Source organism: Pinus tabuliformis, chromosome 5_1, assembly GCF_031772625.1.
Source record: "Pinus tabuliformis cultivar Carrire ecotype Pingquan chromosome 5_1, CPIR1, whole genome shotgun sequence".
NCBI classification, from domain to species: domain Eukaryota; kingdom Viridiplantae; phylum Streptophyta; class Pinopsida; order Pinales; family Pinaceae; genus Pinus; species Pinus tabuliformis.
In genome coordinates, this window is record NC_142305.1 from 247,856,344 (window position 1) to 247,879,512 (window position 23,169).

At 36.7% G+C, this 23,169-nt stretch overlaps 1 pseudogene across 4 annotated transcripts; it reads left to right on the forward strand.

Annotated features, from left to right (window-relative positions):
• Window positions 1-8,889: 8,889 nt before the first annotated feature.
• On the forward strand, window positions 8,890-11,618 carry LOC149164336 (UBP1-associated protein 2B pseudogene; annotated as a pseudogene). 4 transcript variants are annotated; one of them, XR_016260685.1, is made up of 2 exons: window positions 8,890-10,374; window positions 11,267-11,618. The product of XR_016260685.1 is annotated as a UBP1-associated protein 2B pseudogene, transcript variant X4 (transcript). The 4 variants fall into 4 exon arrangements; XR_016260684.1 differs by having other exon boundaries at window positions 11,277-11,618; XR_016260683.1 differs by having other exon boundaries at window positions 8,890-10,370.
• The last annotated feature ends 11,551 nt before the right edge of the window (window positions 11,619-23,169 follow it).

A 23,169-nucleotide genomic window follows, 5' to 3' on the forward strand; every position in this document is an offset into this window, starting at 1 on the left:
CTCAAAACAAGATCATTGGAACACATACTCGTATTATGCAACTCATCAAACATTCAACCAACTTGCAAACATACCATGTTAAATAAATCAACTAGATGACATAATAGACACCAAACACTCAACACCAAATAGACGACATAATCAAGAATGAAGCACCAAGTATACTACATAAGCAAACTCATACCTTAGTGTACCTCAGGGGAGGCTATCTTGTCTGCACAATCAATCTAGTTAGCAAGATATAACTTTACAACATGTCAACTCAAACATAAATAAGATCACGATATCCATAACACTAACTAACTAACATGTTCACATCATAAACTCATAAGCATTTATCGTTCATGCATAACAACCATGTGTGCAAAGTCATCACAAATATGTTGGCTCATACCTGAATATCGTAACCATAACCATATGCATAGGCCAATCCAATTTACCATGATACATATGACATCGAGATCTTAATGAAATAACTCTAATCATCAAGTTACTAGAATATAACAACCATAAGCTATATATCATGTTCATCGACAACATATAACCTAATCGTCAAGCTAACTGTCATATAACAACATATAACATGATCATCAAGTTATCTAACATAAAACAAAAATAGCAATGCTTACGTAGGTTACTATCATTCAATACACATGTGCATGTGACTATACTAATCAACTGTCATCTATCATGTATGTATCCATAACATCAAAAACATGTACATAACCTAATGTATACAAACCTAATGCATATGACAATCCTTAACTTACATACTTGCATGCCAAACACACAATACCTTTATGACAGCCTGCTCTTGCCTCGAGGTCCAATGCTGCAACTTCACTTTGATGATTTGCATCTCTTGTTCTATCTTAGTCAACACATTAGCATCATAATGACCAATAGCACCATGATGACCTAAATTTGCATACAATGACTTCACAAAGCATTTTTTATCTACTATTCATGCATAACTATAACCAAGACTAGACATGCATAAAAACTACATATAGACATATAACCCATGAGTGCAAACCATATGCACACCATTATAGCTAGAGTCTAGTCATCAATGCATGACCATATCAACTTCACAAACCATGACCTCATGCATGACAACAACAACCATATCACGTGCACTTAATAATATGTGAACACTAACATGCATAACAATGCATAATCAACCATACATACACAGAGACATACTCCACGACAACACCTTCAACCTTCACATGGTGACATCACTACAACCATGATCAACACCATGCAAATGCAACAAGCATATGGACTACATGTATAAGGAACACATATGCAACCAACATGAAAGCATAATCAACACGCAACCCAAGGAGAGCGCAACCACGCTCTGATACGACTCTGTAACACCCTCCTCCCACATCTACCTAAGCAACCGACCAACCGGGGTAAACATGCGATGAGAGGCCACTATGATAAGACTCAACCTCCTAAGTAACCTTAAGAAAATAAAGTCGACAAAACAAGACCTTACAGACCTCCCTCAGGTGCTTAAGGACCCCCAAGAGCCAATCCACCACTCTAGGTGCCCAACCCCTGGGTTAACTTAGCATTCAGATGAATTAACCCCAAAGTCACTCCCATGACAAGGCATGCATGCGACTGTAACCGTATAGTCACTCTCACATGCTTGCCTGCCAGCGACCAAAGACACAATTTGTCAATGCTATGCCAGTGACTATGGGATTTGAGCCACATTTTCAGGCCCAGAGCCTAGGTCACCGCCCATAATTGAACCATCTCTTCAAATCAATAAAATAACATGGAAATGATAGTACTAGAGCAAAAATTCATTCAAGACCTTGACTGGACCCTTACTAGCCATAACAAACATTTTGTCAAACACTTAGTAAATATGAAACCTACAGGTGTAAATAACATATATGAGCATAGGGGTCTCATACTTATTTGAGATTCACTATGAGGCATTGTTTCCTTATCACTTTAACTGCCATTGCATCGATTAGGTCATAGATACATTGTTCATTCATATATACGTAAAAACATGATGAGATCCATACATAGTTTCTCTCATAAACATATAAATAACCAACATAATAGAGGCAAAAATATCCATGAAATCACAGCCATATAAACCACATATAATCCATCATACTACTCATAAGAATACCAGGAGAAATAACCTTTCATTAATGATGCAGAATCCAAACCCGGGATGGGACTTCCACATTCCACCCGACCGTAGAATGGCTAAGCCAAATCTCTCTTCAGCCATTCACCCCCATGCCATATTTCAAGCACGAATATGGGATTTGATAGAACACATCAATCAAAACTCATCACGGGCTTCTAGAGGCCATCCACCTCAACCCATCAAACAGTGATTCCACGTCGCGGTCGGACATCACTAAACCATCATCAGATTGGTCTCTATCCTAGCCCTCGAGGGCTCCATAGTGTTTCTTCCAACCCAACTTCCAAGACTAGTAACTCAAACCAAGCTAAGGAACATGAGAACCAACAAAAAACAAAAAATGAAAGTAAACCCACAATCACCATGGCTATCCAAGAAATGGCAAGGCTAGGCAATCCATTGTCAATCCTCCATGCTAATGACATATCATAACCAAGAAACCGCATGCATGTGCCATACATGCCAAAACTAGTGAAGAAATCATACATGTAACTCGGTACCTGCAAGCAAATCTGATGTAGCTGCCGATCCCGATGCCTTCTTGCGCTTTCCTACTCTTCCTTTGCCTTTTTGCTACAAGAATCCAAGTATGCCACACCCAACAAGAGTGCTCCAAGAAAACTCTAAGTATCAAAGAGTATGAGAGAGAGAGAGGGAATAATGAGAGAGCTCCAAACTAAATTGGCCAAGTCTTGCCCACTGATGATCATAAGCCTTTTTATCAATGAGGCCTCTATTTTCTTCATTTTCCATTATTGCCCCCCTCACATGCAACCTGTGACCTTTCACCTTCCTTTTCTCCTAATTTCCATTATTTTCATAAATAAAAATGCCAATTAATGCCTCTTGCCATTCCAAAACCATAGCCATTGTCTTTGCCAATTTCCTTAGCCATAATAAACTGAATCAACACCCATTAGGATGTTTCCCCCACCATTCAGCTTGGAATACGTGTCCCATCAACCGTGGCCTTATATATATACATATACATGGAATTTTCACCAAGGCTGTTACAACTATGCATGCATAACCATATAGATTTAACCCACCCAAACCAAATGTTTGAACCTGGAAGCTCTGATACCACCCTTTAACCACCCCCTACCACATTTACCCAATTTCAATAGCTTATCAGGGTAAACATGAGATGAAGAGTTACAATGACATGACTCGACCTCCTAACTCTAGTTAAGGAAGTGGGGTCTATAACTAAGACTTTATGACCACAAAAATTGACATCCTGCAGGGCTTATAAGACACTCGGGGGCCAAAGAACCACCCTAGGTGACCAAACCTTGCGCTGGATAACTTTTCAGTGACTCGGGCCCATAATCGCATGCACAAGCCTGTAAGGGTGTGGTTATGACCCTCCAATCGCATGCACAAGTCTGTAAGAGTGCAATTACATTCCAAAATCCTTAGTTCAGAGGGTGCGGTCCTAAGATCTCAGCCACAATTCCAAGCCAACCTTTAGACCACTGGGCATAACTTCCCGAGACTTTTCATAATGATAATGACTGAATGACAATGCTATTCATACAAAACTTGAACAAGAACTTGACCTAACCAGGCCTAACCATGAGAGTGCTTTCGTCAGTCATATGGCGAACATGTAAACTACAAGTCATGAATGCATATCTGATTATAGGAGTCTGAAACTTATCTGAGAATCACCAAGAAGGTCTAATGCCCTCTCACAATAGCTGCAATAACACTTGTTAGCCTATGCATTCATTAACCAACAAATACTTATCAAATCCTGAACAAGTCATAGCTAGAGCACATTATAAATCCATGCTTATAACCAATATATAACCGGATTATTAACCATGATAGAACAACCATCAAATCATCATAATAACAAGTATAAGTGCTTATAACAATACAATGAGAAAATAACTCATATTAACTAATGCAAAAGCTAACTAAGTCAGGGACTTCCACGTACCACCCAACCATAGATTGGGCTGAACTAGATCTTTCTTTCAACCAATCACCCTCGTGCCATATTTCAAGCACGAATGTGGGATCTCAAGACATAAACAACTAGGTCTTCTCGGAGATTAAACTACCTCCACCCTCAGGCTACTGCAATCTCACCAAAACCGTTCAAGATATCACAAAGCTAAAACAAGCTTGGATGTCTCCGAGTTTCTTCACCATTACCTCGAGGAATTTGCCCGCCTACACCAACCTGTCAAGGGCTTCCTGAAGATTAAACCACCTCCACCCCCAACCCTTGGGAATTTTCCTGAGACCACCTCAACCAGTTCCAAAACCATTTGACAATCCAAAGCTCAACCATGAAAATAATCCCATCACACCATGGCTGTCTAGGAAATGACAAGGCAAGGATGAAACCACTGTCAAACCAGGCAAAACCCATGCCAATGACAACAAATGAACCAAATAAACAAATGCATGAACCATGCATTCACACCTCAGTTAAGAAATCACACATGCAATCTTTTACCTACAAAATCTTCTTGTTGTAGCTACTAATCTAACCTTCTCCTTGCTTTCCTTACTTGTCCTTTGCTTTTCCTTTTCCTTCCTTTGCTTGCTTTCTTTCTCTGCTTGGTGCTCTCTCTCTCTCTCAGACTAATTCCAAAACCAAAACCGACAAAAGTTGTGAACTGATCCTCATAAGCCTTTTTGTTATTGAGGCCTTTATTTTCTTCATTCCTCTATTTCATTAACCAACAAATACTTATCAAATCCTGAACAAGTCATAGCTAGAGCACATTATAAATCCATGCTTATAACCAATATATAACCGAATTATTAACCATGATAGAACAACCATCAAATCATCATAATAACAAGTATAAGTGCTTATAAAAATACAATGAGAAAATAACTCATATTAACTAATGCAAAATCTAACCAAGTCAGGGACTTCCACGTACCACCCAACCATAGATTGGGCTGAACTAGATCTTTCTTTCAACCAATCACCCTCGTGCCATATTTCAAGCATGAATGTGGGATCTCAAGACATAAACAACTAGGGCTTCTCGGAGATTAAACTACCTCCACCCTCAGGCTACCGCAATCTCACCAAAACCGTTCAAGAGATCACAAAGCTAAAACAAGCTTGGATGTCTCCGAGTTTCTTCACCATTACCTCGAGGAATTTGCCCGCCTACACCAACCTGTCAAGGGCTTCCTGAAGATTAAACCACCTCCACCCCCAACCCTTGGGAATTTTCCTGAGACCACCTCAACCAGTTCCAAAACCATTTGACAATCCAAAGCTCAACCATGAAAATAATCCCATCACACCATGGCTGTCTAGGAAATGACAAGGCAAGGATGAAACCACTGTCAAACCAGGCAAAACCCATGCCAATGACAACAAATGAACCAAATAAACAAATGCATGAACCATGCATTCACACCTCAGTTAAGAAATCACACATGCAATCTTTTACCTGCAAAATCTTCTTGTTGTAGCTACTAATCTAACCTTCTCCTTGCTTTCCTTAATTGTCCTTTGCTTTTCCTTTTCCTTCCTTTGCTTGCTTTCTTTCTCTGCTTGGTGCTCTCTCTCTCTCTCAGACTAATTCCAAAACCAAAACCGACAAAAGTTGTGAACTGATCCTCATAAGCCTTTTTGTTATTGAGGCCTTTATTTTCTTCATTCCTCTATTTCCCTTCAATTTTCCTCTCATGCAAATCAATGTCTCTTCACCTCCTTTTTCTCCTATTTTCCTTCAATTTTCCTCTCATGCAAATTTGCATTTCTTCACCTCCCTTTTCTCATATTTTCCTTTATTTTCATAAATAAATGCCAATTATTGCCTCTTTGCCTTTGCCAATTTCCTTAGCCATAAATAAACCGAAGTGACACCCACTAACATGTTTTGGCCAACATTCAACTTGGAATACTTGTCCCATGACCTTGGTCTTCTATTTTTTATATGGAAAATCAATTAGGGGCTGTTACACAATGGGTGTTTGTTCAAATCCCCTTGGGTTAGGCACATTAGTCTACACCGATGTGCTTACTAAAAAGGTCATCCTTAAATGTGGAGAAACATTCCTTGGATTTTCCTGTAATTTGGTGCTATTCCCCTATTAAGAGTTAAATCTCTGTAGTGGCTGATTCATCCATTCTTGGTTGATTCCTTGACACTGGGGCTAGGTGCAAGCCTTTTATGATTTTGGCAAAATAAATAATGTGCATTATGTTTGCTTTGGTAAAGGATAATTATTCTACAATACTAAGCATTTCACTTTCATACTAAGAAACATTGCCTACCTACATTTAGTAGAAGTGTCAATTAAAAGAAAAAGTCCATGTGCATAAATCACAACATTTCATCACGAGATCACATTTTCTCTTGTTTTCTATGTCTTTTGTTGATGTGGTATAATAACAACATGGTCAATTCCTCAAAATTTAGAAAGTTGTGATTTTAAACTCACCAATAATTATAAAAATTAATTTGTGTGTCGTTGAGGACATATAATTTGATTTTAGACTAGATCAATGTCTCAAATTGAATTAAAAAAACAAATATAATGAACATCTCAAATGCACTCTATGACCATTTATAGCTATTGAAAAATCTAAACTAAATTAGTTATAAAAATTAATCTTTATAACTATTATTATTTTTTCAATAATTTCAATTTCATATTTTATCCTACAACTTTTAATCACTATCCATGCTACACACACATATAATAATCATAATTTAAATATTTTATATCATAAAATCAAATCTGTGTTTGAAACACAACAACATGCGAGAGACAAAAAAAAGTAGATTAGGCCCCATTACCTTGAAACTATCTAACTTATGATTTTTCTAGAACTAACTCCGTAACAAACAAAATTGACAAAGCATTACACAATTTAAAATGTGTCATCAATCTAAAAGAATTATGTGATGGATCGAGAAGACATATGTCTAAATATCTCGATTCACACATTACACAATTTACAAAGTAAGATTATCCTCCTTGACCATGCGATCACGTAGGCGAGGCCTCTTCTAATGATCATAATGTATATCATAATTCAATAAAAATATTAATGAATAATATAAAATGCATTTTTCCATTCACTGTGATGGTTCCAACATCTAGAGAGGAATCAAGAATCTTGATGTATTAGCAAGTCTTTTTTATAATTAATTTGTCTTAGCACATGATGGTTGGATTAAATTGAAAAGGACTTGGAGATATATATATATATGTATTTGAAAATGTTTCTAGATTTATTATCTATTGAGAACAATTTATGAATCAAGTGACAAACTACTCGGGCCGAATCCCTAATTATTATCGAATTTTGGAGATTAAAAGCATGATTTTGGAGATTAAGAGAATCTCCTAGCTAAAAAGCATACAACTTCACTTGATTATTTGTTACTTGTCCTTGCCCCAAAAACATAAGTGTTCATCTTATTCCTAGAGTGAATTAACATCCCCACACCTATCACCCTTCCGTGTGAAATTAAATATTAACCCTATTAAAATGATATATTTCTATATTGAAACTTAGTCCCATTTAAATACTCTTATTTCTCTCTTGGTAAAGAAAATGCACAGCGTTGAGAAAAAATGAAGTTTTCTCATTGGGACCAACTTATTATTAAGAAAAAAAATTAAGTTCTCTTCATAACACCATAATTTTTAGGAATAAAGTTCATCATAACACCATAATTTATAGGAACAAGGTTCATTATTGAGAAAAAATGAATTCATTTCCATGATTAAGAGCATGTGTTTCTTCTTAAGAGGTTGTAAGGCTCAAAACCAAAGGTAGGTCATTTGTTCTACAAATAAGGGGTCTCATACACTTATTTGTCAAATCGCTATACAGAAATAAGTCCTTTGTCCCACAAACAAGGGATCTTATACACTAATTTGAAGTATAACTCGGCTATGACCTTAAAATTAGAAAATAAAAACTTAATAAAAATGAATCACCATTGTTCAAATCTCATTGAGTACAATGACCTGCTGTGGTGGCAGCTAGAGGGGCGGATTCCCCTTTCCCGTGAGTCTGCTTTTGCTAAAATCATAGGAACTTAGTATACCCGACTTGCAGGTGGTTGGTTATGCTCTTGGTGTTATAGTGGCAACTATGAGGTTTGATCCTTGGTCTCCCATAGATTAGGCCTGGCAGTTACCGATTCACCATGTGGTTAAAAAAAATGAATCACCATTGTGCAATTACGAGGATTGATCCTTGGTCTCCCTTAGATTATGACTTATACTTACCAATTCACCATATAGTTAAAAAAATAAAATAAAAAGTACAGTGATATGGGGTTTAACGGTAAGTTTCGTTGGGTGAAACCCACGAGACGGAGGTTCAAATCTCGTTGAGTACATGGCCTGTTGTGTCTTGGCTAGAAGAGTAGGACTCTCACGAATTACCGATTGTCCTAGTGTTAAAAAAAAAAAAAAAAAAAATAATAAAAAAAATGAAACGCCATTGAGAAAATAAACTTCCTACAACAATGGGCCTGGAAAAAATGATAGAAAAATGGCCCACCATTTAAAAAAAAATCAACTCTCCATGGAACCGTAGCTTAAGGAAGAAAGCCGACCATTGATAAAAAAATGCTTAAGGAAGAAAGCCGACCATTGATAAAAAAATGTAGCGCTCTCCATAGGACCGCTGCTTATGTATAAAATGCAAGCTATGATATTAAAACAATTAAGCTCAACTTATCTCAAACGTGTAAAAATTCATTATAAAAGGCAGTGGATTCTGTGGCTGGGCGTATTCATTGAGACATTTCTAGGGTTTACAGCGATTGTAGGGTTTGAAGTGTTCTTCGCAAGGGTTCCGGGCCGAGCAAGCAAAACAGTTTGAACTAGGGCGGCAATGGCGAAGAAGAGGAAGGTTGAGGTGGAAGAAGAAGCACCAGAGGATATAGCCGTGATAAAAGAAGATGAAAAAGAAGATGAAGAAAATGAAAACTCTGAAGCCGATGGTAGCAGCGAAGCCGAAGTCGAGGAAGACGAAGAAGACTTGAAGAAACTGCTGGCTCCTTTCAGCAAGGAGCAGCTGATAGACATCATCTCTGAGAACGCCAAGAAGGACCCGCAGCTTGTAGAAAATATTCGAAAACTTGCCGACAAGGATCCTGCGCACAGAAAAATCTTCGTCCGTGGCCTTGGCTGGGACACTACATCGGAGGCTTTGAAGTCCGTTTTCTCCCAATACGGCGAGCTGGAAGAATGCACTGTCATCGTGGACAAAGGCACTGGGAAATCCAAAGGTTATGGATTCGTGACCTTTAAACACATGGACGGTGCGCAGAAAGCCCTGAAGGAGCCCAGCAAGAAAATCGATAGCAGGATGACTGCTTGCCAGATGGCGTCCGCCGGCCCGGCGCCAGCGCACCCTCCCACCGAGACCACTGGGCGTAAAATCTATGTGAGCAACGTTCCGGCCGATATTCCGGCGGAGAAATTGCTGAACTTTTTTTCGAAATACGGCGAAGTCGAGGAAGGGCCCTTAGGGTTTGATAAACAGACTGGAAAGTCCAGGGGTTTTGCGCTTTTCATTTACAAGACTGTTGAGGGTGCTAAGAAGGCTTTGGAGGAGCCGAACAAAACTGTAGAAGGTCATGCCATGAACTGCAAGCGGGCAGCAGAAGGTAGCAAGCAAAGGAACACGCATACCCCTGTTACCGGCCCTCTGGACCCCAATGACCTTGCGCTGACCCACGGTGCGGGTTCGATTCTCGGATCGGCCGCGGCAGCACACGGTGTTCTTGGCAGCACATTGCCTTTTAATCAGGGTGGTGCTCCCGGGTTCAGTCAGGCGTTTAATGCTATTTTGGCTGGTCAGAACCAGAACTTTCCTGGACTGAATCACTCGCTTTTCACGTCTGTTAATCCTGCTTTGGCATCGTCATTCAATCCATCTTCGCTGTCCCAAGCGGCTGCGTTTTCGCCATCTGTTCAGAGCTCTCTTGGATCGGTAGGGTCGTATGGAGTGCACCCGAGCTTGGGGGCTTATGGGTCTCAGCATGGCGGTGTTGGCAGTGTTAATCCCGGTGTTCTTGGGGTCTATGGGTCCCAGGCAGCTGCTCTACAAGGTTTGAATGCATATCAGAGTTCCCAGCTCGGGCAGTCTCCATTGCCTAGAACTTCGCAGTCGGGCGGTGGTTCTTTGGCTGGAATGCCTCCCTATTTACAACGTTAGGTAGGTATATTTTTACTGATACCCATTTCATTGAAAATATGATATTTCTGGATGTGTTTTCTTGGGATTTTTGTTTAATATTAAGATTTATTTTTGCGGGGGTTAGGTTTTAGAAACCAGAGGAATTTAGAAGGGTAAAAAAAACAAAATGCTCAATACTATTACTGTTTAGTTCTTGGGTACGTTTTAGGAATAATATATCCGTATTCTCTATTAAGTATTAGATGAGTTTTGTGTGCTGCCTTAAAGATTTTCCTTTTACCTATTTACAATAGTATAATCCATATATAATGTATTACAATAGTAACGGGTAAGTTTGCTTTTATAATATTAATGTACCTGGACATGCTTTGGTATTTTTTTCCATTTATTTTTGTATGGGGACGTTTATGTATAGGAATATGGATTCAGTCAGAGAAGAAACTCTGTTCCTTGTGATGGGTTGTGTCCTGACCAAAAGGATTTTGATATAGTGCTGGTGGTGTATTCCATAGGTTTCGTTATAGTAGTCATTAATTCATAACACATACAATTTATTTTAGTTTTGTTGTTAGATTTATCCAGCGTCATCCTTTTTTGCAAGAGTGTAAGGCTATCACAGCCTTATCAGTGAACATTGTTTATCGCTATTTTAATTCGTTAGTCACAGCTTTTGTAAGGACGCAATTACAGCTTGCTGAATTTGAACCTTTTCTTGGATTATAATATTTGTATTTTTATTTGGATATTGTAGTCTTGTTTTCTTCTTAATGTTTTTCTTCTTATACTTATTCTCGGTGAAGGCTTTATGCAATTTGTGCCATTAATTATATATTCCTTTGGATTTTATTCATTATGGTTTTTTCTTATTAATTCTTTGCTTTCTATTTTGCCGCAAATTGCTTATATTTTTACAGAATTGCGCAGATGGCTTTCCAAAGGATGGCGCTGATACAATGTTGAAGATGTATTTTGTATGGGCTCATTTGGTTGGGATTCATTGAACTTGGGAAGCGTCATTGATATTGGACAGTCTTCATCTTTGTTTATTATGTTTTGCTTAACGAACTCTTGACTTTTTCAAGTAGCTGATGGTGAGCTTCATTGATATTTGAAGGTGTTCTCAGTTGTCCTCTTCGTTGACTATGCGTAACAAGAATCTTGACTCTTTTTTAATAGAGCTTCATTGATATTTGAAGGTGTTCTCAGTCTTCATCTTCGTTTATTATGATTTTCTTAATAAAAATCTTGACCTTTTTGAAGAGCTTATGTGGAGCTTTATTGATATTTGAAGTTTGTTTATGAATTTTTTTGCCTTAAAGCTGATTGAATTTTCGAGTAGCCAAGACTTGAAAAGTTTATTAATATTGAAAGTGCTTATTTTATATGGCCTTTTCGAGAACAAATTTAAGATATTGTTTTTCTTGCATACGATAAGAAGTTTTCAATATTTTCAGTTGAGCATTTCTATCTAACACCGACTAAGTTGTGCACACTCTCGGTAGATCATCTATTGTTTTGTATGATTTAGTTTTTTTTGTAACTGTCTTGCTTCTTGCTGTAATGCCGGGGAACATGTTTAAGCTATTGGTTGTCTTGTATACAATATGCAGTTTTCTTAGTATATGTCACTTGAGCATTGCTATCTACCACCAAGTTCTGCAGAATCTCATTGTATCTTCTTTTGACTTCTTGTCTGATTTAGTTTATTTTTTTGCCTATGTCTTGATTCTGGATGTGTAATGACTCGGTGTTGACAACCTTAATTTTTCTATGAATTCTGTGATATGTATAATCTGTTAATTGGATGAATGTTATTGAATTCAAGGAGGATGTTTACATGTGGTATGGGTTCATGTGTCTAGTGCTATATGACACCTCTTGGGGGGCAACATAATTCCCCGCAATATGGTATGACTAGAGGCAACATGTTATGTTGATGGTATAGCCTCATCAATGTGTGGGACTGAATCTTGTTGGTGTGTGTTGGGTATGGATATTGGGTAGAATCTTCACTGCTTTGTTGTACCAAATACGATGTCTATCCTTCACTAGAATGTGTTAATGGTGAATGATTGTTTCATCCCATATATGAATATTTCTTTCAAATTTGAGTTTGAATCATATTTTTAGATTTTTAGATTTTTTGATGATGTTTTTTTTTATGTTGGATGGAGCCTTGACGTTTCATCTCACATTTCCTAAAAGAAGGCAAGGGGAAGACAAAGAGCAAGGGGCATTATGGACTGTCTGAAACCCTGAAAGGTAAGCATCCATTTTATGGTTCCAACCTTGCCCCTGAGAGGTAAGTTTATGAGGTATTGACAATGGTTGTGGTGGAGGGCTGTTATCACAAGCCCATACATTACTTTGTTCCTGATATCTGTTTGTGATTATAAATTTGGAGTTGGCGATGAACGAGAGGAAATCACAGCTATCTATCGAGTGGAGTTGGACATGAATGTGAAGAAACCACAATTCTGTATCAAGTAGATTGGTTTAGAATATTATGCCACAAGTTAGTTTTTAAACTCGCGAAATCTTATATTTCATTTGAAGCTTGATCGCATGAATCATTATAAACTTGATTGCTTAGAGGTACCATCATTATATAAAGGTGCAAATGCAAAACCAAGCAGTGGCGTTGGTGCATTGTTTTACAATAAAACTTACAAAACTGAATCACATGAATGGATGGCTTAACAGTTCTAGCTTGGAATGCCATAAATTACCACTAATCTTGTTCCTTATTCCTCTCGTGAATCTATGGAATATGAAGAAAAATATGAAAGGAAGATAAACAACTTGATTGTTCTTTTCTTAACACGACTCTTGTTTCTTCCTTGCGTGAATTCGTGGAATATGGAGTCTCTGGAATGTGAAAAGAAGGGAAACAAAGGGTTTTGTAATTGTATTCCTTGTGACGTTGTAATTGTAGTTGAATGGATATTAAGTTTTTTTAACTTGTTTTACTTGACCTGACCTTATGTCCATATTTGGATATTAAGTTTTTATCTTGTTTTACTTTAGACCTTGTGTCCATATTTTTTGTTCACATTCATATGTTTTGGTCAAGTTACTGGTGGTTTTTGAGCTCCAGGTTTCTTAAAACCCATGGTAACTCCAGGTTTATGAAAACCCATAGTCAATATTTTTAAACTAAAATAATAAGGTAAACCTGACTAGGGTAATATTCATGTGTAATATAGCCTTTGAGATTGAAGTTTATGCTTCCAGACGTGCAATATGAAAGGTTTTGATGCAGTGGAAGACTTTTTGTAGGATACTACACTGTTTTAGGAGCAATTTTCAATGGTGCAACAATTAGCTAGAGGTGACAGACATCTAGAACTCTCTGGAAATCGATACTATGGGTATTTTCATGACATACCTTAATGTGACATTAAATCCATATATATATATATATATATATGTTTAGCAAAAAAGTTTGGGGTCTTTAATTATTCTGATGCTGCTTAAATTATCATCATATTATCCGAATACATTTTGTTCAAATTAGGGTTTGCGAAGGTCAGGCTAAAGCCCTAAAAGCAACAGAAAAACCTCACACGAAGCAACATAAAACCCTCACACAAACCTCTGGAGGTGGAAAGCTGGTTTTGTCATTCCCAATACTGCTTTGGGTGAGACTGCAGCCTCTGGACGCAGAAACCTGGTTCTGTCATCCTCCAATACTGTTTTGAGTGAGGCGATTTTTATCTTTCACTTCTGTTCTAATTCTCTGTCAAGTGAAGTAGATGAGATTTGCTCAATTTCTGGGCTGAGCAAGGCTGGATGTCCCCCTAGTCTCTTCCTTAAGGCTGGATGTCCCCCCTAGATTTTCTCTCTTTTAGTCTAATTCTCTGTTAAGTTGAATAGATAAATATGTAATAGATAAATATGTAGCAGTCTGCAAGGTTGGGGATGAGATTTGTGCAATTTCTGCGCTTAGCAAGGCTGGATGTTCCCCTAGTCTCTTCCTTAAGTCAACCCATATCCCTATCCCATCCACTTATCAGTGGATTTCCTGGGCTGCTTATGGTGGAAATCACTTTGGGTCGAAGTCCTGGGAGATATTTTGGAAATGGATATTCCAGAACTCAACAGATTTGACCATTTGAGAGATGGTGTCGAATGTTACAAATGTAATGATGAAAAGGAAGTAGCTCATGATATCCTCATTGAAAGCGTGGTAAGACAACCAAAATAATAGTATTTGTAGTAAATTACATCGTCATTATGACATGAGTTATAAATAAATTTGCATGCTTTTCAATCTCAAACACTTAGATGTCAGATTTTGGAAGTTTGTTTGAAGGATCGCAAGGGAGTATATTGTAGTAATTTACATCGTCATTATGACATGAGTTATAAAAAAATTTGCATGCTTTTCAATCTCAAACACTTCGATGTCAGATTTTGGAAGTTTGTTTGAAGGCTCGCAAGGGAGTATATATTTTCTGCAAATTTATGCAATCCTTTGAAATTATGCAATTACTCCGAATAAAATGATTTACTATAAACAGTAGAATGACAAGATTTTGTATTTATTTGGCATTATTTTTGTTTCTGGAGATCATACTATTTTAGTAAAGACTACTATAATCTACTATAGTAGGAGTCTATAATAAACCTATGGATCAATTTTAAAAAAAATCTTACTATAATCCACCGTAATAGGAGGCCATAATAAATCTATGGATCAACTTTTAAATCAAGGTGCTGCACTTTTAAAAATGTCGGCTAATGTATGTATATGCGAAAGACATTGTGCAACATTGTTTAAAAAAATGTCGGCGAATGTATGTATATGTGAAAGACATTGTGCAACATTATTTAAAAAAAATGTGAAAGATAGTGTGTAATGTCATTAAAAAATACATTAAGAAAATTAAAAAATATCTGCTAATGTATGTATATGTGAAAGATATTGTGTAACATTATTTAAAAAAATGTGAAATGTGAAAGATAGTGTAATGTTATTAAAAAAATAATTCTGTGCTGTGGAGGTGCTTCACAACCCAGCATATAAGAGCATATAAGGAAAGGTGTGTTGCACTGTTGCCATGTAAAGTTACATTAAGCAAACTAATAACTAAAAGATGGTGTAATGTTGTTTAAAAGCCATGTAATGCTACATTAAGAAATTAAAAAAATATTGTGTGTAATATTATTGATTTTTTTAATAAAAAAATCAATGTTGACCATAAATAAATACCTTAATTGTTAATAATATTAATAGCAATAATAATTGAATTTAACGAACAAATAATAATTACAAAACACCAATTAATAAATAATAATAACTGAATTTAACAAACAACTCGAGAAAAGTGTTACATTGACAAAAGCAAAGAAGCAAAGCAAGAGTGTTTCATTGTTTTCGAGACAAACAATGAATGAAGTTATTAAACCTACTGAATCAACACCAACTCAAAATTTGGCATCTGTTTCTTATATCTTTTGATAATATGACAACTATACCCCGACGACTCTAGAAATGTGTTACATTGACAAAAGCAAAGAAGCAAAGCAAGAGTGTTTCATTGTTTTTGAGACAAACAGTGAATCAAGTTATTAATTTCTTTTGGCCAAACTTTGTATTCACAATATTTTTTTTAAGACTGCTGTGAGAATAAAAATTTTGAAGAACCTTCCAAATAGCATGATTATTTTTCCAAGGAAATTATTGAGGATGTTGTTAAAGAAGTTTATGAAATTTAACCTCAAGAAGTTAGATAGAGGAAGAGATGAAGCATCCTTAGCCACTCCACAAACAGAACTGTTGGGCCTGCTTAAAATTGATAAAGAGAACGTTGAAAATGATAAACTTGCATTAGTAGCCACCACTAAGAAAACAAGAGGATGAAAAAATTATTGAGGTGCAAGTATCATTATAAGTCATACTTTGTGAATTTTGAAGATGTTCCTATATATGACACATGATTTAGATGAAGTGTTGGGTATAGATCTAAACACATATTTATCCATAGGCAAATGTCAAGGAGAAAATCAACAAGCGGGCATTTTAGGATAGCAACATGTGATCAAGTTTGACATCTATTACGATTATTTCAATCATAGCTTTCTTCCATTTACCAACAAATAGTTTCACTGCTTCCTCCTTTAAACTAGTGAAAGTTTTTTTCTTGACATTCCCAGATAGAAGCTATGTTCGATTAGGCCCTTAAAAATTGTGATTAGGCCCGTTTCTTCGAATACAAAAGTGCAGGCTTCTATACAAAGCGTCCTCTCTGTGATTTCTTCAGTGACACATTGAGTCTATTTGTTTTGTTCGTTCGACCGTGTTCAACTTGTGGCTAAACGTATCCTACAGTTTAATCTCTCATTCATTTAACGCGCACTATTTGATTGGTTGGTACGTGATGTGTTTTGCATAAGATTAATTTATTTGTGGGTTTTGGTTGGTTTTGGGATTCGACCATTATTTTTTTTTGTGCGCCGGTCATTGATTTTTATTGATATCTCTGTCTATTTGAAAATAAGTTTAATGATAGAGTTGTGACAAAATATCTGATAATTACAAATTGGCATCATTGGTTTTATATGAAAGAGAACAATGTTATGAATGGAATTGAGAGTGAGTTTGTTGTCCAATTATATTAGAACTATATTCGTTTCCATTAAGAGTAGAAGTTTTGTAGCAAAAGTTTTTTGCTACAACATGCATTCAATCATATCCATGGTGGGAATAGTTCTCATTCCCTGAATGGTCCTGGATGATAAAACACACCTTCATTTTCAATGATTTGTTGAAAGGAGTGTGTTGGAGACGGAGACAACGAACCAATACAGCGTACCTCAGACAAAGAGCTCGTCAATTGGGAAAACAAGAACAACAAAGCTTATGCATTAATTGTAGCATCTGTATGATTTGTGGAAAGGAGTGTGTCGGAGACGGAAACAATGAACTAGTACAGCCTACCTTAGACAAAGAGCTCGTCAATTGGGAAAACGAGAACAACAAAGCTTATGCATTAATTGCAGCATCTGTAAATGCAAAGGTGAGTCGTCATATTTCGTCATATTCCACTGCCTTTGAAGCCTTACAAAAGCTGAAAGAACTCTATGACTCACGTTCTACACTTGAAGTTGTTCAACTCATGATTAAACTTTTCACTCTTGAACTGCAAAATAATGATCCTCTTGCTCTTGCATCTGAAGTAAAGTCTATAATGTATGATATCAAATCCACTAAAGTTGAATTGGGTATTCCTCTTATTGCTTTTCTCAAGGCATTTTATCCTTATTCCAATTATCTTGAGTCATTGCAAGCAAATAGAAATCTCAAAGATATAACTTTTGATTCTCTTGTGAAAAAGTTTGCTGAAAGAGAGAAAGCTTTTGGAAAGAAGACAGTCCCTGAATCTTTTGAAGAGGCTGTGTGCCTTGCTCATAAAGAAAAACATTTTGCTCAAGATTCTAAAATAGGAAGAGGTGGTCGAAGAGGAAGAGGAAGATATTTTAGAGGCAGGGGGGCAGAGATTCTCAAGGAGAAAAGGCAGATTTGCATTGCATATGCTGCAAAAGAAATGGATCACATGATGCCTCAACATGCAAGCTACCATGGGACAAAATTGAGCAGAAAAGAAACCAACAAAAATGTAAAATTGATAATACAGAGAAAGGTAAAGCACCTGAATCCGCTCACTATGTTGTGGCACAATGTAACACTGGAGTAAATGAAGATTTATTTAATGCTTCATTTGCTTCTTGGAAAAATGATTGGTTGCTTCATTCAAGAGCAACCTGCCACATGACTCGTAGAAAAGTTTTTTTTGAAGATTTCACTGACAATGTTGATGGAGCAGTGTACTTCGCAGATCAATAAAAAATCAAGCCATTAGGGCTTGGCACAATCAGGCTTAAACAGCCTGGTCTTCCAGACTTTCTTCTGCATCATGTTCTATATCTTTCACAGCTCAAAAGATACTTGCTGTCCTAGGTCCACATCCGCCAACAAGTTCACTCCATTCTGTCCTAGGTCCACATCCGCCAACAAGTTCACTCCATTCATATGTTTGAAGACAAGCTTGAGGTAAGAAAAGCATCTGACCACTCACTTGTCATGAGGGGAATAGAAGAAGAAAGCCTTATCAAGCTGCAAGGAACCTCTGCTCATGCACAACATTTCTCATACAATTCTCATCATGAAGAAGGTACACTTCCATCAAGTTTATTATGGCATGCTAGATTTGGACATTTGAACTATGACGGTCTCCGCATGTTGAAGAAAAATGGTGTTGCTGGTTTGCCTACAATTCATAGGAAACTTAAGCAATGTGATGCTTGCATTTTAGGAAAGCATAGCAAACAACGTTTTTATGATTCACATTCAAGAGCACATAGAAAACTTGAACTCATTCATTCAAATTTATGTGGTCCAATGCCTGTTCCTTTTGCAAATGGAAATAAATATATCATGACATTTATTGATGACTACACCAAAATGTGTTGGGTTTATTTATTGAAGAACAAATTTGATGCTTTTCAAACATTCAAGAATTTTCATAAATGGATTGAAAATGATGCACAATCTCATATTGGGTCTATTCGCATTGATAATGGAAAAGAATACACATCAAATGAATTTGAAAACTATCTTCGCCAACATGGGATCAAACATCAAACACACCGTGCCTTATAATCCCCAACAGAATGGTGTAGCTGAAAGAATAAATAAGACAATTTTAAATATGGTACGATCTATGTGCTGCATATATAAAGAATAGATGTCCATCTAATGCTATTAGAAACAAGACTCTTTATGAAATGTGGTATGGACACGTTCCTTCGGTAAAGCATCTCAAGGTCTTTGGTTCCACCTATTATCCCTTGATATCAAAGGTACATAGAAACAAACTTGGTGTTAGAAGTCGTAAGTGTATCTTTCTGGGATATTCAAACACTTCCAAAGCATATCGTCTCTATGATGAAGTAAATAAGAAGTTTGTTGTCTTTAGAGATGTAATTTTTCTTGAATCATAAAAAACTGAAAATGTTGTTGAGTAGCAACTTGATCGCTTAGATAGATTCGCAAAACCAAAATCATTTCAAGAATTTGATAATTAGATTCCACATCTTGAAGGGGGGATTCTTATACTAGATCAACATGTGGAATCTTCTTCTGAAGAGCACTCTCCCCCGCATGAAACTCCAACAATGGATGATGCTTTAAGTGATGTAATTGATAGAATTGGGAGACTCAATCTTGATTCAATCCCAACTCAATCAACGAAGCAGCCTAGACAATCTAAAAAATGTCTCTCAAATTGGGTGACAAAGACACTTGAAAGTGTTCATCCTGATGAAGTTGGAAAGACAGGAACCAGAAATTCAAATCGGCAAAATGGAGGTGATGTAGATGACTCTAATTCACCTGTTGATATGGATGTTTCTTATGATTGTGAATTGAACTTGTCTATAGATTTTGAACCAACTTCCTTCAAAGAAGCTGCTTCTCATGATGAATGGAAAGAAGCGATGCAAAAGGAGTATGATGCCCTCATAAAGAACGACACTTGGAAATTGGTTGATCCTGCATTAGGAACCAAACCTATTGGCTGCAAGTGGGTCTACAAAGTATAATGCTGATGGCTCACTTGACAAGCATAAAGCTAGGCTTGTGGCAAAAGGTTTTGCACAGAAGGAAGGGGTCGTTTATGAGGAGATTTTTGCCCCCATAGCGAAATGGGCTACCATCCGGATACTCTTTGCACTAGCAGCTCAGAACGGTTGGAAAGTCCATCAAATGGATGTAAAAATTGCTTTCTTGAATGGAGATCTAAAAGAGAATGTTTTTATGTCCCAGCCTAAAGGATTTGCTGTGAAAGGACATGAACATAAAGTATGCACACTTGTGAAGTCCTTGTATGGCCTCAAACAAGCACTGCGAGCCTGGTATGAAAAACTAACTGAGCATCTTCTAAAACTCAATTTCAAACATTTTGATCTTGATGATGCAACTTTATTTGTCAAGAAAGTTGGCAAAACAGCTGTATATCTTGTGGTATATGTAGATGATCTTTTGATGACCGAGAACAATGAAAACTACATTGCATCTATAAAGAAGGAATTGGGGAAAAGTTTTGAAATCACTGATTTGGCTATGTTCATTACTATTTTGGCATTGAAGTAACCCAACACCTAAAGTCCATATTTCTTTCTCAAAAGAGATACATTGGAGATCTGTTGAACAGGGTTGGCATGACAGAGTGCAATCCTGTTACTACTCCAATGGAACAAAACTTAAAGCTCACATCTATTGAAGGAAATTTTTTTGATGATGCAGCGAAGTATAGATAGCTTGTAGGGAGTCTCAACTATCTAACTACCATCAGACCAGACATTTCGTTTGTTGTTGAAATCCTCTCCAGGTTTATGCAAAAGCCTTGTGAGGGACATTGGTTTGCGGCAAAAAGAGTTCTAAGGTACTTGAAAGGAACTCAAGACTTTGGAATCAAGTATACACAAGTGGACGACTTCAGCTTGATTGGATACTCTGATTCAGAGTTCGATGGAGACAAAGAAACCGGGGTATCAACTTCAGGAACTCAAGACTTTGGAATCAAGTATACACAAGTGGACGACTTCAGCTTGATTGGATACTCTGATTCAGAGTTCGATGGAGACAAAGAAACCGGGGTATCAACTTCAGGATATGATATGAGTCTTGGATCAGTCGTGGTCTCCTGGAGATCACGCAAACAATCAGTTCCAGTAGATTCCACAACAGAGGCAGAATACGTGGCAGCAGCTGAAGCAACAAAAGAAATTGTGTGGCTTAGGAAAATTCTTGAAGATTTGCAGGTAAAACAAGTACAATCAACTACACTCATGATTGACAATACCTCTACAATAAAGTTGGCCAAAATCCCAAAGTTCCATGATCGAACAAAGCACATCAATACTAAATATCATCTGTTTCGACATCATGTTGAGGCCAAAACAATCCATCTCCATCATTGTTCCACAAATGAGCAAATTGCAGACATCTTCACCAAAGCGCTTGGAAGAGAAAAACTTAAACGATTCAGAATGATGTTTGGATTCACCAACATCCCTTCAAATTAAGGGGAGGAATGTTGATCCATAATCCTTGTGATTGGGTGAATTTATGTAAATAAATAAACTAGAAATATGAACAATCATCGGGAGATGAACTGAACAGTGTTTCCCTCATATATATAATAAAGACCTACCTGATGGAATAAAACAGTGGAATCATTTTTGCCTTATGGAGTTATTGCATGGCCTGACAAGTTGTAAGGTGGCAATATACATATTTTATGTAAATTGAATGTTCCAGGGAACGAAGATCCTAGATGTGAACCATATGGTGACCTAATTCTTACGACAGATAGTGTCTCCATCGCTAAAATGTCCATCATCATTGTTTCAAAGATCATTCAATCTCATATGCTCTACTCATTGTAATTTGTAAATCCACCGTGGTTGAGGGAGGAATATTGGCATCGTGCAATTTTTTTAAGACATTGCATTAATGCATCGCCTTAAAATTATTCACTTAAAAGGCTGCAATGCAAAACTTGATCTTTTGGCTTTAGAAGTTCATCATAGAGATGGAGTTATATGGGATAATAGATTATTAGTATTCCCAATTTGTGAAAGCGAAAATTATCGAACAACGACAAGTATGTTGGATTCCTAGAGGAGTTACGGATAAGGTTAAGGCACTCAAGGACATTTCCCTTGTAGAACTGGACATATCATCAATTGTTGAGAAATCTCATGTGGAATTTATTATGCTTTAGATGCCACTAATCCTCGTTGTTGTAGACAATTTTGTGGATTGCAAGACCAAGTGGAGAACCCAAAACAAAATCCATACTTACCATATCCCAAGGTCTATCTGGAATAGGTAATGGAACATACAAACCTGTGTTTTGGCTCCTTCCCTTTGCATACTGATAGACTTTACAATTTTTTACATACTTCTACAGTTAATATCTCATCTTCGGCCAAAAATAAAACCGATTCAATTGCTCATAAGTCTTGTCTGCTCCAAAATGTCTTCCAAGTCCACCACTATGTTTCTCCTTGATTAAATTTTCTCTTAAAGAGCAATTTGGTATGCACAACCGATTTCTTTTAAACAACAATCCTTTTTGCAAGAAAAAATCCAGCCACTTACTTTTGTCTAACAAAACAAGATTTTTACAAGCTTCAATTGCCTCTTTAAAATCTAAATCTTTCTCATAAAATTCTTTAAGAAAATCAAAACCCAACACTAGAATTTGACTTTCCTGAACTAGGATACTTTCTGCTTAAGGCATCTGCTACTTTTTTTGATTGGCCATTTATATATTTTAATACAAAATTAAAACTTTGAAGATATTCTACCCATTTTGCATGTTTTTTACTAAACTTTGGCTGTTGCATAATGTACTGCGATGCATGATTGTCTGAATAAAGTAAAAACTCTTTAGACATCAAGTAATGTCTCCACTTTTTCAATGACTGTACAATTGCATAAAATTCATTATCATAAGAAGAATATTTCTTCTTCGATTCATTCATTTTTTCATTGAAATAAGCTACAGGTCTATCCTCCTGACTTCAAACAGCGTCAATAGCTTCTCCACTAGCATCACATTTCACTTGAAAAGGTTTATTAAAATCAGGCAAAATTAGAATAGGTTTTTCAGTGATCTTTCTTTTCAATAACTGAAATTTCTTTTCTGTTTCAATAGTCCATTTAAATGGTTGTTTATCCTTCTTTATAGTGTCAATAATAGAGGCATTGATCTTACTAAAATTCCTTATGAAATTTCTATAA